At 47.5% G+C, this 11732-nt stretch overlaps 1 pseudogene; it reads left to right on the top strand.

Annotated features, from left to right (window-relative positions):
• The first annotated feature begins 1288 nt into the window (after window positions 1-1288).
• LOC123623389 lies at window positions 1289-1938 on the top strand (annotated as a pseudogene).
• Window positions 1939-11732: the final 9794 nt, after the last annotated feature.

An 11732-nucleotide genomic window follows, 5' to 3' on the forward strand; every position in this document is an offset into this window, starting at 1 on the left:
GCACTCAATTCCAGAGGTGAAAGTTGTGATGGAGACATTTTTATACTTTGGACATAAACATCAGGAGCCAAAAAGAGCAAATGTGATGCATAGCTAATATTTTATCAGGGGGTGGGGGCTGACGTGCCCATTTGCTCTCAGTTCTCTGTAAAGTGGGACCTTAAATTCAGCCAATGGAAAGTCTGAGCATGCAACAAGCTCCTTCCTGTGTTTATTCATTCACATGTTTAAACACTTAACAAATACGCATTGAGCTTGTCTAATGTGCTAGGGCTTGCCTTGGAAGCTGAGGATACAGTGATGAATAAGAATGGGTCCCATCTTCATGGATCTTCCAGACTAGTGAAAGAAGAACAGATGAGTAAGCAGTTGCAGGAGAGAATAATAATGCCGTGGTGGAGGAAGCCTGATGCCTCGAGGACATGTGAGAGAGACGCCAGACCCAGACACAGAAGCCAGAAATAGTGGCCCTTCCCTGGGGCCTGAAGGAAAAGTAGGAGTTGGCCAGGCACAGCAGAGGCAGAGGAGAATGTCCCCGACCGAGGGAATGTCGTGATGTGGGTCTGATCTGGAAACATGCATATATCCATAAATACATCTGAAGTAGAGAAGCCAAGGAGGCAGAATGGCAAAGGCTGAGCTGAGGGTATCAGTAGAGACTGAAGTCAGAAAGACTTTCTACTAGTGTTTTGAAGAGATTGAACCTTATTATGAGGGAACTTGGAAATGATTGAAAGAAAAAGCTGAACTTGACTAGATGTGGGTGCTTTGGAAGGATCCCTCTGGTGGAAGCGAAAAGAACTGATGGAGGACAGCAGAGGAGCAGGGGAAGCTGGAGAGATGGTGTAGGCACGAAGGAAGGGTGGGATCAGGCATGGAGGAAGGCAGCCGGATTTCAGAGATACCTGGGAAGGAGGGTCTGTGGAATTTGGTCCTAGGGTGAAGGAAGAAGAGAGAGTCCAGGATGACAGCCAACCTGATGTGGCCAAATGATTTCATCACCCAGGTATTATTTGGGGCTGACAGGCCCAAGCTGCAATCAGCAGGGGCAACACGGGATTATAATTTGCCGTTTGTGAAAGTCCCGAGGAGTAGGGAATCAGCTAGGAAGCAAATCTTCCTTCTGCTGCTTGAGGCAGCCGAAAGCGCCTCTGTGGATGGGCATCTTGGGGATTTCAGAGCAGGTAATTCCTCCTGGTTGTTCTGAATATGCTGACAGAAGAACAAAAGCTTTCAAGAATACAAAGCCCAGCCCCATAATGAAACAGAAGACAATATGCAGTTTCAAATGCTTGCTTGCTTTCCCATACCCTATTTTCTATGAAGAAGGATGTCTTGCCTGTTGAAGGTGGCAGGTACAGGTTGCTCTGTGGGCCTGGGGAAGGGTCAGCGCAGCTGTAACCAGTCCACCCCATGTGCCCTGAGATGCTATGACATCTTGACAGGTGTCCTGACTCTTGGCCTTGACACGTCAAGTCAGGGCTGCCAGTCAGCTGAGACTGGGCTTGGGGAAAAGCCTGCAGGCCTGGGACTTAGTATTAATAGCACTTGCTTGGTTAAACACCTGTGGCTGCTGTGGCCCTGTTGCAGGCTGACCAGGTCAGGGCTACTCAAATCCACCTACAGGGTGATGGTCCTTCAGTCTTCTTAGTACTACAGCTCTGCAGCAGGGGGAGGGAGATTTTCATGAGCAATATTTTCATGAGTGTTGCATTTGCAAAATGCAAATTTAATGCCTAGTAGTGGTATATAGACATCTACTGCTTTGGTCTGTACGTTGTGTATCTCCACCTCTTCTGATCCCAGCGGCCACATTTTCTTTGGGGAATTCCTTTCAGTTTCTGCGGTTCTGGGACAGTTACCCTTTGTCCAACACTACATCAGGTATGGGCACATGCCTCAGGCCAGCCAATCAGAGTCCACTTTCCCTGGGCTTGATCACTGAGAGGAAGCTATCCCTTGGGCACAGTGATTGGTTCAGAGATGGGCACATGGCCAAGCTAGACTGAGTCTCAGTTCTGAGACTTTGAGTTAAGACTGTTGGAAAAAGAAGTGCTGACTCTATGGAATTGGAAGCTGGGATGATGAAGTTTGGGGTACCAGGGTCCACAAGGGCCATAGTATGAAGAGAAACTTGCCTGAGAATGAAGTCAGGTAGAAAAGTAAAGTAGACATGAGAGATGGAGAGAGAGAGAGGCAGTGAGAAATCCCCAAGGGCATCATTTGAGACCCTGAATTCAAGTGTGCCCAGAGCCAGCTTAGTCCTGGATGATTTAGTTACAAGAGCAAATAAATGCTTTTTTTCATAAGTCACTGTGAGCCCAGATGAATAGAAATTGCATCCACTATTGAGTCCTGGTTCAAGTCAATTTAGCAGGCGTTTGCTAAGTTCTATGGTGAAAGCTGTACCTCAGAACTATAGGGAACACAGGAGGCGTGCTCTAATTATAACCATTATTACTGTTGCTGTTATTGTTTTCCACTTATTTGACATTCCCCCTTTTCAGATAGTCCTCAGCACTTTATACACATTACTTCATTTGACTCTTCAAGAAAATCTTTTCTTTTTCTTTTCTTCCTTTCCTTTCCTTTCCTTTCCTTTCCTTTCCTTTCCTTTCCTTTCCTTTCCTTTCCTTTCCTTTCCTTCCTTCCTTCCTTTCTTTCTTTCTTTCTTTCTTCTTTTCTTTTCTTTTCTTTTCTTTTCTTTTCTTTTCTTTTCTTTTCTTTTCTCTTCTCTTCTCTTCTCTTCTCTTCTCTTCTCTTCTCTTCTCTTCTCTTCTCTTCTCTTCTCTTCTCTTCTCTTCTCTTTTCTTTTTTCTTTTCTTTTCTTTTCTTTTCTTTTCTTTTCTTTTCTTTTCTTTTCTTTTTTCTTTTCTTTCTTTTTTTGACAGGTTCTGGCTCTGTTGCCCAGGCTGGAGTGCAGGGGTGCAATCATAGCTCACCACAACTTCGAACTCTTGGGCTTAAGTGATCCTTCCACCTCAGCCTCCCAAGTAGCTGGGACTAGAGGTGCGTGCCACCATGCCCAGCCAAGTTTTTAATATTTTGTAGAAGCAAGGCCTCACTATGTTGCCCAGGCTGGTCTCAAACTCCTGGCCTCAAATGATCCTCCCACCCCAGCCTTCCAAAGTGCTGGGATACAGGCATGAGCCACCATGCCTGGCCTCAAGCAAATCTTTTAATTATAAATAACTATCTGCATTTTACAGAAGAGGAAACCTAGACCCAGAAGGGTTAAGAAATACATCCAGCATAACAATACTAGTGACATTGGTAGGATATGAGTTGTGGTCTGTGATAGCCCCAGAGTCTCCATTCTCACCACCCTGCTTTCTTGCCTCCTTCCCTTGGGTGGTTCACCTGCTGGTCGAGGAGACGTAAGGGAAACACAGTGGTACAGCAAGGCAAGTGAGGTTGCTGCCTCCCACCCCCAGGGACTTGGACATAAGAGAAATAAGATTGTACATCCGTGGAAGCAAAATGGAATAGATCAGAATAGAGATTTGCCAAATTGCCCTACAGAGCCGAAATGCTCCCAGCAAGCCAGGCCAGGTCTAGCTGCTGAACGTATTGATAGCAGAGAAATACAGGTGTGTCAGAAGAGATGTCAACCAACCATGGAAGCAAAAAGCTAGGAGGTCAAAGAGGAGAATCTTGGGGAGGTGCATCCTAGCACTAGCTAGGAGATGGGTGCCAGAGTGAGCAGGTAGGGCCACAGAATCCAGGGGTCACTCTTCCCATGAAAGGTGATCCCACTGTGGATTAGTGCACTGGGCCTCTTAGCCTGATGCCCTTAAAGGACTGCTTCAGCCGGCACCCCCAGTTTGGGGGCTGCCATTCCCCTCTGCATTGTGACCCCTTCTACTCTCTTTTTTAAATCATTTTTAAACGTCTGCCTCCCTGGAGGGTATGTCTGTAGGAAGAAGACTACTTGCCACAGGTAGACATTCCAGGTTGTGCAGTGATGGTTTAATGTCATGGTAGATTTGACTGGCCTTTGGGGTCTAACTTGATTTCCATTGTGAGTTCTTATAAGGAGAAACTGGATTGGTAGAAGCTGGCGAGTCTTTGAGCGCATACATTAATCAGAGTTCTCAGTATAAAATAATCACAAGGCACCTGATTTGCATTGGAGATGAACTTCCTCTGTGCACTGACAAGTCAGGTTTGAGGACCTCCCAGATTCAAGGCCATGCCTGGATGGTGGCATAGTAGCCATTTAAAGCACATTCTCCCCTGGGTGTATCTTTGTGGATACATCTATGCCCTGGATGAGAGGGGCCAAGCAGCTTTGCAGACAGAAAGAACAACATGAACTTTGAAGTTAAATGAACTTAAACTTGAGACCCAACTTCACTATTACTAGCTAAGTGGGTAAGTTTTCCAACTCTTTAAGGCTCAGTTTCTTCATGTAAAACATGAGGATAATAACAGGATCTATTTCATAGCGTGGCTATGAAGACTAAAAAGAAAAAAAAAAAGAATGCAAAGGTTTTAGTAGGGCACCTGACGTAGTTGCACTCATTAGCTGTTAGTGACCCTCTTCTTGCCAATATTGCATCCCCTGGCAGAACACACCCCTCTATCTATATACCCTCCTATGTATGGTCCAGGCACCAGTGTTCCATACAGTGACTCAGGCTCTCAGGAAGGCTGGAAGTCTTGAGAAAGAAAGTACCTGGCCTCACATATACTGTGAGGCTGGCTGACCCAGCTATCCACAGGGTGCAGACTGGAAATGGCAAGGAGAGAAAGGGGCCTGGTGGGCTGGGTTGGACTGTGTAGCTAGGCCCGGTGGAAGAGACATTCCAAGTCAGCTCCAGGACCACATGCCATAAGGGAATGTAGGCCCAATTTTGCCATATCTGTGAAGTTTTTCAATAAAATACAAGAATCTAGATTTATTTGTGAAATCTCTCATTTTTTGCATCATAGCAACTAATTTGAATTCTTTGAAACACTATGCAGGTCCAACAACCAGCCTACGAAGCAGTCTCGGGGCTTTACTTTATAACGTTTATCTCACAGGCCGGGCAGGATTAGGGTAGAAGCTGAGTTTGGGTTCCTTCAGAAGCACATTCTATGACAAGAATGAAATATAAGCAATTCGGGGGGGATGTTATCCCAGGCAACATCAATAGGGCAGTGGGGGAGTGGGTCAGGGATGGGAAGGTAGCCAGTAAAGGGGGACATGAAGCCACCACTGTGAGTGACTGGTAACTGGAGCTTAGTCCTGCTAGGGACCTCTGGGGGCCAGTGTAGAACCTGAGTCATCCCACTTTGGGGGTGAGGGAGCTGGGATATGGGATGTTCTCATTCCTGTCCATCATTGGCTGAGGGCTGCTCCCGGGGGCATCTGTACCCTCACACTCCTCACCTGCCACAAGCCTTTGCAGGGCAGGCTTCAGAGGCCAGAGGAGCCCTCAGGCAGAAGCATGCAAGGATCAGCAGCTGGAGGAGGGCTGCTTGCGATGAAATGGGAGGGTCTGACGGCCACGGGTGGGGCACCCACGGAGTCAGCAGGAGAGGGCATAGGAGAGAGTCAGCACCAGCCACTGCGTTAACAAACGTTCAAACCATCCACCTACCCTGGCGACTGGGGAGTGGATGGCAGAGGTCCTCTCACTGGCTCCATCTTTTCTGTCAGATGAGGCTTCCAGTACATGCCGCTGGTCTCCTTCCTGTGCCAAAGCGGGAGTTGAGGCTGGAAAGAGATGTGATCCCCTAGCAGGAATGCCTGCCCACGTGCTTGCCTCTAGAGGCTCTGCCTGTCAGTTACAGGAAGATCTGCGAGATTCCGTTCTCCTCCATTATCTTCCACCAGGTCTCCAGTGGCAACTCTGCAACCGGTTTCTGCAGAGTGGTTCAAATTGTTTTATATCTCCTTAGCTGCCAAGTACAATGTCATAAGCAATAAATAAATAAATTGTTGGCCTATCTGGAAAGCATATTTTGTCCAGATGCGTCCTTGAAACTTCAGCTCTGAAACATGAAAGTCAGATTGGAAACCACATTGTCAAAGCTTGGGGGGAAGTAGGCTCACATGGAAAAGTCATTTGATTGGCAGGTGCTGCCACCCAGCCCCGGATTTGTGTCCTGCTGATAGCCAAGCAGCATGCCTTCTGAAACGCTGAGCGTGCGAAGGGATGTGGCTCACCAGCGTCGGCTCAGCATGGGTGGCCCTGCTGGACAGCCTGGGGCAAGCGGGGAACCAAGCTCGGAGGATTGCTTAGCTGAGGAGCCAAGACCTGGGTGCGCCTTTTGACCTCTTGACCAGCTGGGTTGGAGCATGCCTTCCTCATCAAGAGGGCTGATTCCACACCATTTTCTGGGGTGCATACTGTTCCCAGCCATCATGGCCTTGCTGGAGGCAAAGGGCAAGGCCATGGGGATATGTAACCAGGAATGAGGAGGAAGAGGAGGGGGAGACCTAGATGGCTCAAAACCAGCTGGGCATGGTTTAGCCGGTTTAGCCAGCCCTGAGATGCAGTAGGCATTCCAAGACAGAGCTTGGGCCAGCAGGGAGACCATCTGGGGGAACAGCGATGGTCTTGAAGGCAGGAATCACTATGTAGGGCTCAGCTATGGTGGCTTGGGCTACCTGTGCCAGATGGCTGGGAATGCTTTTAAATGTCCTCTTTATCACTCTTTAAATTAAAAATACACACACATAAAAAGTTCAATTAGAGATACATGAAGCGAAAAATGGAAGTTCCCCCTGCAATGTCCCCACATCCACCCTGTGTCCTTCCAGAGACTATTGTAGGCTTACACACACACACACACACACAGCATTTTTACAAGAATTGAGCTTGCACTATACAAATTATTCTATAATTCCCGATTTTTGCACTCTATATATTGTGGACATCTTTCCCATTAGTATACCTGTTACTGATTTGTAGTGCTCTTTTGATAGATTACAATAATTTGTTAAAATTTTCAAGGTGACTTCTCAGATTGCTTCTCAAATTGCCAGCCTTTGGTAAATAACCAAAAGTGTTACCAGCTGATGCCACTGTCATTATTGCTAGTGAGAGTAACCTTGTATTGCCTTACCTGTTGAATTCAGCAGAATTAAAATGATCTGGAGGAATTCATGAAAAAATGATTATGGAAATGGCAATTTTAAATATGTACATACACATGTGAAATATATATGTGTATATAAAAGTAATGATGTCACTTCTATACCTGAGTATTTTTCTTGAATGAATTCCTTCACCCACCACCAAGATTTAATTCTGGACTCTCGTGTAGTCCTTGACTGGCAGCCCAGCGTAGTAGCTGAGTGTGAGGCTATTGCGAGATATTACAGATGGTTAAGAATATTGGCCATGGGCTCAGGCACTAATTCTGATACTTTCCAGTGTATGGTCTCGAATCTCTCTGTGCCTCAGTTTCCTCATTTCTCAAAACAGAACAATAACATGCACTTTCCAGGGTGGTTGACCAAAGGAGAGAATGCCTATGAGGCCCTTACCTGGCACTAAGTACCTGCCCAGCAAATAGCAGTTGGTAGAAGCAGGAAGAAAAGTGTTACCACCAGCAGACAGCAGAAATGTGGTCAGGTGTGTTTGCCCCAGGGACCTGGTCTGTAAATAGCCACGTTTATAGGTGCTCATGGTCTTCTCCCAGCCAAGTAGTTGAGAAAAAATACTGGAAAATAGAATGAGTTTAGAGTCATTTTTAAAGTCAATAGTCAACTAAAACTATTCCAAAATGCCTGAGAGCTTGTTGCAAACCATCAGCTGTTCTAGACCAGAAACAGAACCTGATTTCCAGTTGTAGATGATAAATAAACACAGTATACTGCCCTTTACGACGAGTGGCTATTTTTTTAACCCATGCAGATGTGTCCTATTTACATTGAAGCTGTCATACAAATTAGCAAAGGCCCACAGAATCTGAAAGAAGGCAGACTGCAGGCCCCGAAATGTTCCCAGGAATGGAAAATGGCTTATCCCCCTCCTCGTGGCTATTGTGGCACAGTCCTGGTAGGAATTGAAGAACTGAAGAGCTTTTCCAGGCCAGCAGAAAGGTTTGCTGACCAAGCGGGCTTTGAGGCTAATCTGCAAGGCTGGGTACAACGAAATGCAGTAGGGTCTGGTGCTGAGGTGATTTTGACTGTTTGTGCAATCTGTGAGAAGTCCTGAATCTTGGACAAATATGAAGATCCCCTGATTTGGTACAAGCTGTGTATGGATGACAGATGGAGTCTGTATTAAAATACCAGTTAGGGAGTAACGGATGATCTCCTGTTTCTCTGAGTGTTGGCAAAATACTTGTTCAGCTACACTCATCGGACTTACTCCTTATCAAACCACCCATGTAGGCAGTTAGAGGGAAAATCTGGAGGACTGGGCGACAAATGCAAAATAGGTAAGGGCTGGTAGGGGTAGGTATTCAGAGTCCAGGGTGTTCTACCCCTTCCAGAAACTAAGAGGTTTAGAGAGGGTAAGAGCCAGCTTACGACGCCCCAGCCCAGGCCTGAGACTAGAACCCAGGCTGCAGGGCTTCCACTGAAAGCAATTTCCACTAGATCACGCAGCTTCCAGATGAACTTTCTCTTGGGGGATGCACATCGACAGAAGATGTAAACAATTTAAACATCAGCTTTAAAACTCTTATGGCTGATCTTCTTTGGAGAGGAAGCAAATCCCTGGTTGTGTGAGTCCGGAGATGTTTTGGTTGTAGAAGAGCAATTCGCTAATTCTCTAAGCACCATAGAAGACCTGCAGGGGACCCACCTCAGCAAAGGCCTACGTCTAGGACTTACAGAACAGCGAACACAGGTCCCTGCCCCCAGAGCAGGGAGGATGCTGCCTGCAGCGTCCTCGGAGAGGCAGGCACAGAGTGCTATCCAAATACAAAGAAAGTGGCTTTTTGGTTTTGCCTAGATGATTCAGGGAAGGCTTTATTTGACCTCGGCCTTTAAGGGGTAGACAGGCTTTTTCCTGGCAGAGAATTCATGCATTCATCCATCCATCCATTCATTCGTTCATTCAATTGAAGTTTACTGAGCACCTACTTTTTGCCAGTCTAACAAGCAGTAAATATGTAGCAGTAAATAATACTTAGCTCTCCTGGATTATATTCTGTTGGGAGAGTCAGAAATTAAGCAGGTAAATGAACAAATGAGCTTAGAAAGTGATAAGTACAAAGAAAGAAATGAAGTGGAAGAGACTGAGGGTGCGAATGCTGCCTCAGATAAAATGGCTTGAAAGGCTGCTGTGAGACAGTGACCCCTGCACTGATAAGGAGCCGGCACCAGGACGGCCAGGGTGGTGGTAATAAGTGGGGTGGGGGGAGGTGGTGGGTGTTGTTGGAGAGGGGGGTGGTAGCCAGTTTGCACGGCGCCTGTAGGCTAGGCTGCGTGGCCTGGATGCCCTTCCAGGGAGCCTGTGGTGGGAGGCCTTGGAGCAGGGAGTGCCGTGCTCTGTGGGTCAGGAGGCAGACAAGCACAGACATCACCACGGCGGGAGTGGGAGTTTCAGTGCATTTAGGGCCCCCGCAATGCCAGGGAGTCAGCCTGAATCCTGCTAAGCCTTTCTTCTTTAGACCCGTAAATAGGCAGAACTGAAAGCCAACACAATCCTTTTGTTTCACAGTTTCACAGCGAGGAAACTGAGGCTTGGCGAGTCGGCTGGGGCAGTGGGTGGGCTGGGCCCGGATTCAGGACCCGGGGTGCTGGGCTGTGCTCCCCCGGCCTGCCTCTCAGCCTCTTTACCCACCTGCCTGTCTTCCAGAAACTTGGATTAAAATCTGTTCCCCATCAGACATTTCAGAGAGGGCTTTCACGGTTTGTTTTTAGTAGTGTGTTAAAAGGCAGTCACCTTGAATGACTTCTGCTTGACAGAAGTGTCAGCATTGTCACCACCTATTTCAAGGAGCAGTGGCACATGATGGAGGTGCCCGGGCTCCATGGGGATTGAGGAGGGAAGGCAAAGAGCCATTCCGCAGACTGACTGTGTGGCCTTGAGAGCGTCCCATCTTCTTCATTCTGGACCTGTACCTCTTTATGTAGAAAATGAGAGGATTGGGACATAGACATTATTTTTTTTTAAAAAAAAATCTATTCCAGTGTTGAATAATTTTGAACTAAACAAGTTAAACAGATTGCCTATTGCAGGACTTCTCAGAGCCTTTAATATGCGAAGGAGCTCTGTCAGACTCCGTGGGGAAATGCAGTCTGATGCATGTCACAGATGTATTTATGCACGTGTCCCTGGAATGTTTTGGGGGAGGATACCTTGTAGAACTTGTGTTCCTTAGGATACCCTCAGTGGGGTAAGCCCGAGGTTCTGAGATGTGGCATGAATGGGAGCTTTTTTCATTCATTTCCCTGCCTGGTTGTGTTCAACAACCAACATAGAGTGGCAGGTTGTCCTGTGTGTCGGCGGTGTGTGTCCCCTCCCCAGTCCCCTCTCTGCTGACTGCCCTCCAGTGACTTCCAAAGGCTGTTTTCTGAAGGAACATGACAGCAGAAACAGCATCTCTCCCTCTGGAGCCTGCTTGGAGCTCCTTGTGGGCTTCAGCCCCTTACCAGACACTTCTGCCCAGTGCTCAGACCAGGACAGCCTTCTCTCCAGCACCCAGGCAAAGGGATCCTCTGCCGGTGGACAAACTCTAGGTCCAAGGGTCAGTCTTTCTCCATGAAGCTTGCTTGGGATGTTTCCCTAGGGAATTTTTCACTCTTTTACTTTTTATCTTGTTGCTCACATGTAAGACTCTTATGCTCAAGGACAACCAGGCAGACTGGGGGTCTCTCGGGTGGCCCTTGGAGACAGCTGCCTGCAAGACACATCTCTATGCCTCCCACCAAACTGTCACCCTCATCCAACGTCCACTGTTCATTGAGCATTTACTATGTGTCAGGTAGCATGTTTATCTGCACGAAGTCATAGTCTCCTGGCAGCAGCTGTATGAGGTATGGGCACTGCTATTATTCCTACTGTAGAGATGAGGACACTGAGGCTTGGTCCAGTTTAGTAACTCCCCAGAAGTCTCACAGCTGGCACATCGGGGGCCTGGAAGTCCCCAAGTCTGTGCATTTCATTGTTGTACTATACTGCTCTATTAATGTTTGAATGAATGGAAGGTGAGTGGATGAATGAAGGAGTGAATAAATGAATGAAGAAGCCAGTGAGTGAATGAATGAAAGGAGAATAATGGCCACCCACCGCACCCCCAGTTTCAGGAAACCAGCCTGGCCATTTCGAGCCCCCACCTTCTTACGGCCCCATTGTCTGTGTCCTGTCACCCCCTCCCACCAGGGTACACGTGGGCACTAGCCTATTGTGGGACACGGCAGCTGCCCACCAGCAGCCACTGGGGACGTCCCCCCAGCAGCCCATTCTGCGCCGCTCTCCCATGTGCACATACCGCAGGGCGCAGCGGCTGCAGCCGCACCATTGCTGGCCGCACTTCCAGCTTGCCGGGTTTGTGCGCCACTGCCGAGTTTCTCACCAAGAGGAGGGCAGCTGTTCCGGGATTGAAACATGAAGAAAGATGGGCTGAGATCAGATAAGCATCCCTTCCCAAGCACACGTACCTCCCAATTTGCAGACCTTTGTTACATTACTAGCAGTTAAGGAATGTTGAAATGGAGCTCTAGCCTTGATCTGAATTATAATCTCTGAAGCTGTACTTAAGTCTACCTAAAGATATTTCAATTTGCTATCTCTCTCTTTTTTTTTAACTTTCCTTGGCTCAGAGCACACTTAGATCCC

Source organism: Lemur catta, chromosome 18 (assembly GCF_020740605.2).
Source record: "Lemur catta isolate mLemCat1 chromosome 18, mLemCat1.pri, whole genome shotgun sequence".
Taxonomy (NCBI): Eukaryota; Metazoa; Chordata; class Mammalia; order Primates; family Lemuridae; genus Lemur; species Lemur catta.